The sequence below is a fragment of the Podarcis cretensis genome, assembly GCF_951804945.1.
Source record: "Podarcis cretensis genome assembly, chromosome: 6".
Lineage (NCBI taxonomy): Eukaryota > Metazoa > Chordata > Lepidosauria > Squamata > Lacertidae > Podarcis > Podarcis cretensis.
The window spans coordinates 61,193,947-61,199,926 of NC_137175.1; the positions used below are offsets into that span (position 1 = coordinate 61,193,947).

Consider the following 5,980-nt stretch of genomic DNA (forward strand, 5'->3'; position numbering starts at 1 on the left):
TCAATAATAATCAACAAAAAAATGGCACCAGGCAAAAACATTCCTATTTACCCTGGTCTTTAGCCATTAAATCATATAAGGCTTGTTAAAGCGGTGGGGGGGGGGGCTGTTATTTTATCATTATGCTGTCTTATTATTGTGATTTTTATTTTGTATTTATTAGTGTGCTCCCTAATGGAGAAGAATCAGCTTTACCTCTTGCAAAGTTTTAAGTTTATCTGGTTTACCAACAGATAAAGTTCAATAGTGAAAGATCCTGTCAGTTTTCAGATTAGTTAGCCAGCGGCCCAGAAAGATTCCCGAATGCTTAAATTCCTTTTTTCAACAGAATTTGGCATCCTGTCCAGATTGACACCTCATACTGTTGCAGCAGCTGTCAGAGCAATAGGACTCTTGACAACCAGGAAGGAAGCACTGTGCCTAGCCAAAAACAGGGAAGGAAGTAAATCACTGTGAGATCAGAGGATGCAGTTGTAGATTGCAGCCTGAGGGATTCCTAAGCAAAACTGTCTGTCATTGTTGTGAACCTTTTGACTTCACTGAACAAAGGAAGTTAACCTTGCTCCCAGTCATCTAGTTCAGCTGGGTCTATAGAGGGTTTCCCCAGCTCTTTCTGGAAAAACCAGCAGTGACTGAACCTGCCACCTCCTCCACACATAGATGAAGCTTGACACCTGAGCTTCAGGTTCAAATGTGGGCTCATATAATTGTTTAAAAGCCATTGTTCACTTGGAAATGTGGTGGGGCCTCTGCAGAGTGGGTTTCTCCACCTACTTGCACTTGGCTGGCTCTTCAGGAAACCTATAATCATGTGCTGCACTTGGCTGATCTCTTGATTATACCTTCGTTACCTGATGCTGACACAAGGACACTGAAAAGCACGCACGTTCTCAAGGTGGGCACTCAGGATTACCTCACATGGATTATAGTTACCTGCCAAAACAGTTTCAGTAGCCTGTCCTACACCTGGCGACAAAAGATTGTGAAAATGGCAGATAACATTTCTTCCTACCCTTTGGGTATATTGTAATTTCACTAACCAGGAATATTTATAAGTCCGGGTGTGGTCTAAAGTAGGGGTGGCAAAACCTGAGGGCTGCACAACCTTCTGAGGGCAACATGACAGTGTTGGGCAGGGGCAGAGGGAAACGTGAGTGGAGTAATGAATGTAAACTGTTAAGTTGTGGGTGAACATATCAGACGACACAGCGATTCTTCAAACAGCTCTTGTTTATTCACAGGCCAGAACAGAACTGAACTGAACTATATCAGCCAGCCTGCTTATATAGAGCTCCACTACAACGCAACAGTAACCACTTTCTGTAACTATCCAGTCACTGAACGTCACTTTCAATTCCTTATTTGCATATGTGGACCTGAATGAAAACTATCTACAGTATCCCCCTGCTGGCCCAGGGTGAGAACTTCAGTATATAACATATACTTTACCTGCGCACAGCACTCAACACTCACTCACACAGCCCTCCTGTCTTCCATTCAAGCAAGTAAGAGTCACCATCAGAGTTCAAGCATTCCATCCAGGAAAAACAGTGGGATGTACATAAGGAGCCCTTTTTGCAGTGCTATTTTTCTCACCATGAATGCCTCCCTCTTTATCTTGGAATAGCAATGACACTCAACTGAGAGGTTCTGGAACTGCGTTCTGTTGAGTTTCCCCTGAAAAAAAGCCCTGATGCTGACCTAAAGACGACATTGTGGCAGCTTTGCTCCTGCTCTGGTCCTGCTGCTGGTGTCAGTGAAACCATGGTTTGACTTAGCTCAACCTGGGCTCAAGGTTTGTCTTCTTCCTTTGCTCCACCTGCAGCAAAGTTTTGTTCTTGAGTTTACAACTTTATGGAGGAGACAAGCTAAGCCAAACCATGGCTTAGAAGCAGGAGACTCTGGGGAGGAGTGCAGGAACCTCCATCTTTTCCAGGAGCCCTCAAACTTAATGTAAACACATTAAGTCATGGTTTGGCTTTGTGTTATGTGCAAGCCAGCTTATAGGAAAAAGCATAATACTCTTGATAATGTGAGAAGTCGATTGCCATTTCACTTGCCTTTCCGCATCTGGATACAGCCTAAATCTCTGCCTGTATTTAAGGTGGAACTAAGCAGTACAAGAAGAGACACCCAAAAATGGTCTGTCTAATTTTTAAGGACAGTGACTTGGAGACAACATTCTGAAAAAGGAACAAAGTACAACATTCAGATATCTGGGCATCATTTGTAAGGTGCCACTCTTCATTGCTTCTTTAATTCAGCTTTAAGCTGGCCTAAGCTAGGTAAACCATAGAGAAGGGTAAATGTCTGGGGGGAAATAGCATGGCTCATCTTTGTTCCATTTTAAGACATGTTCGGTTTTTGTTTTCTCTTTTCCTAATTCCTTACATTAAGCATGGAGTGGGGGTGGTGTTTGGCCAGCCAATCCAGCATATATGTCCAGGGCACAGGTGTTCAGTTTATTGCCAGTTGTTTTCAGGTAGACATCATCAAGGAAGTCACAAGGCCAGTTCCATGGTTGAAGCCTGCAGGCTGTGCCAGATTTACGTATAACTAAACAAGCTATAGCTTAGGGCCCCGCGCTCTTGGGGGGGGGCAAAAAATTAAAGAAAAAAACCACTGGATGTACATTTCCAAAGTATAAGATAAAAAAACAAATAAAATAAAACCTACATACAGCAACAGTGTTTTGTGTTGTGTAGGCTCCTATTTATGTACAAATGGCTTTAGATACCTATTAGGTCCATAAATTACCATATAGCATATATTCGACACAAAAAACAGCAACAATTTGTTGTTGACAAAGGACAGCTAGACATATAAAGGGCCCTATTGCCTTCAGTAGCTTAGGGCCTCATCAAATCTAAATCCAGCCCTGCCTCAGGAAATAAACCTGTGGACCTCCAAATGCTGGATTCCAACTCCTATTAGATCCTGCCAGCATGGCCAATGGTCAGGGATGATGGGAACTGTCATTGAATAACATAGGGAGGGCCAAAGTTTTCCCATCCTGAATGCAGTCAGTAACACAAACTTCTTGAACGGCTTGAGCAAATGGGATTACCAATTGAGAACCTGCATGGTCAAGGTTAGGATAATGGAAGTAACATGAAAGGCAAAGAAAATAGTGTGCCCTGTAATGCACACCTTTTAAACTTGGTAGTCAATGATGCCTGTTAAATGTTGTCTGGAAGCAAATGGTTTCTTCAGTTTGGTTCAACAGTTCTATAATTATTTCTTTGCACTGGCCATGTATCAGACTTAGGCATAACTGTTAAGCCATTGATTGAAACATGTTGGGAGAGAGTCGCATTGATGCTTTGAAACCACTGAGCTATCATCTTGGAAGTATATATGATGCTTTAATAGGGATGCTTGATGACACAAGCCTAAACGATTTATCTGGAAATACTTCCTGAACTGAAGCTAAGGCCCTTGCTGATGCAGATTATAAGTTCAAGTTTGTGGTATCCCTTGTTGCATGGTACAACATCCTTCTTGAAGTCAGTCTTACAACCAGCTTCCTTGTTTTATAGAAGCTTGATTTAAATTAAGCTACAAGCCAATTGCAAGTAACCAAGAATTGCCTTGTGGGCTGCAGGTGTGATGATGGATGCTACTGAGCAAGTTTTGGTAGATGCTACTGTTCAAACCTCCAGTCAATCATGAAGCTTACTAGGTGACCTTTGTCCTGTTACTGTCAAATAGGCCTACCTTGCAGGGTCACAGTGAGGATAAAATGAAGAGGGAAAGAAGCATGTGTCTCTCATTGCTCAAAAGATTTTGATAGTCTTATTAAAAATAATAAACAATGTTAACCTTGTATGTTAGCTTAGACTGGCAGCCACTGAGCTCTAGGGCTGGAAATGGTGATTTGTAGGTTATTAATCTCCTGCCAACCTAGCAGTTCGAAAGCACGTCAAAGTGCAAGTAGATAACCTTACGGCGGGAAGGTAAACGGCATTTCCGTGTCCTGCTCTGGTTTGCCAGAAGCAGCTTAGTCATGCTGGCCACATGACCCAGAAGCTGTACGCCGGCTCCCTCGGCCAATAAAGCGAGATGAGCACCGCAACCACAGAGTCGGTCACGACTGGACCTAATGGTCAGGGGTCCCTTTACCTTTAATCAATGAAGAGACTGAGCCTCCATATTTGCTATTTACTGTTGCCCCACAGAGCCGTATACAGATTTCAGCCCTCTCCTCTAGCCTTCGGGGAGAAACACACACACACACACACACACACACACACACACACACAATTTCTGGGAACCAGATGTTGTCAGGGCCTGCTTTTGTGCTCCTTGTTGTAATATTGTTGTGTCTGGGAGCAGCAGTGTCGACAGGTTCATGCTGGAAACTGAATTGTTGCCATGCTCCATTATTTGGCTAGAGGCTGTTGTGTCTCTAGACAAACCAGTTTTGCAGGGTTTTTAAGCTAGATGCTGGAGAATCTAAAATTGCCCCCATAAACACGGCTGGCGCTGCAGTTTTGGTTAGAGTGACAGTAGCAGACACTTATTGGAATAATGCCCATGACCAGTAAAGCAAGAGCAAGGTTTGCAGCACCTTACAAGCACCTTTACTATGGCATAAACTTTCATTGTCTAGTGTCCACTTTGTCTGAATGAGGCAGGAAGTGTAATCCTTGGTTGTCGGTGTATATAGACCGTGGTGTTTGTGCGTGGGTGTGGAAGCAGTGTGATCAGGGGAAAATGAAAAGTAAAAAAGTACAGATGGTGACAATTCAATTAGGACTAGAATGCATGCAAAATAAGCATAGCAACCCTTTTCTAAAGAAGTGAAAGGTGATAAAAACACTCAACTTATTAATGCAGAATTAATATAACAACTGCGGTGGAACACTGCTTTCTTTGCATACATTCCTTCTATACATTGGGATTGTCACATTTCACTTTCGTCTGACCTCGTTGCTCGGTACTTGCAGCTGAGGGTGTCATTCCATGCCTCTGATGAAGCGAGCAACAAATTCGTTGTTACTGTTTCCCCTGCAACACAGACGACTCTTCTGAAAAACATGACCAGAGCATAAGAAGAGCCCAGCTGGATGAAGCCAAAGACCCATCTAGCCCTAAGGTCCCGTTTGCACATCGGCCAGCCACATGCCTATGAGAAAGATGCAAGCAGAACCTCAGTGCAACAGACATGATCAGTAAATGGTATTTGGAGGCTTGCTGCTCTCAGTAGCCATAGTGGCTAGTATCTCCTCACAGTCTTATCCTCCATGAATTTGTCTTTTAAAGCCATCCAAGTTGGTAGCCATCACTACCTCTACTTTGTGAGGACCGACAATAACCCATTTCCCCTGCAATGTCCAGAGTAATTCATAGGAGCCAACTCCAAGGGGGCAAGGGGTCTTCAGCAGCCCCCCCATAAACTATTTGAAGGGGCATTGCCATTCAACTGGTATGCATGCACTGTGTCATGTGATCGATTATGGGGGGGGGCTTACCTGCTCCCCCAATATTTTATTCAAGTTGGCACCCCTGTATCGGATACATTTTTAAATAAATAAATATTCACCCAGGTATTCATTTTTAAAAGAAAAGAGAGTAGGAAACCATGCAAACCGTCCCTTGGATGTGAAATTGATGAAGAAGGAGTTGCTTGCTAGCCAAGCTTGTCAGTTACCCCAGGCCAATAGTGCCTGTTATTGGGAGGGGGAGAGGGAATCCAGAGGAGCCAGGGTCCTTCTCCCACATCAGCAGTTCTCTCCTCTGCATCCCCCATGATGTTTGAATAACTTGCATCCTGCCAGTGCCACTACAGCAGTCTGGGTGACAGTCTCTTCCATTCCCCCACAGAAATAACTGTCTGCAATACAATCCCCAAGGTCCCAGCTTCCTGGGCCACCACCCATTCCCTACCGAATTGCTGCGGCATCACCAGGCTTGTGATCATCTTCATCCCTCCTGCCTACCACCTGCTCTGCCCTTTCATTGTTTATTCAGCATCTTG

At 43.9% G+C, this 5,980-nt stretch overlaps 1 protein-coding gene across 1 annotated transcript in view; it reads left to right on the top strand.

Moving 5' to 3' along the window:
- LOC307219221 (uncharacterized protein) overlaps positions 1-2,315 on the top strand; it is a 55,451-nt gene extending 53,136 nt beyond the window's left edge. Inside the window, exon 6 of the transcript XR_013840324.1 lies at positions 1,242-2,315. The gene's annotated coding sequence lies outside the window, so the exon portion shown is untranslated. The remainder of the gene's footprint in view (positions 1-1,241) is intronic.
- Positions 2,316-5,980: the final 3,665 nt, after the last annotated feature.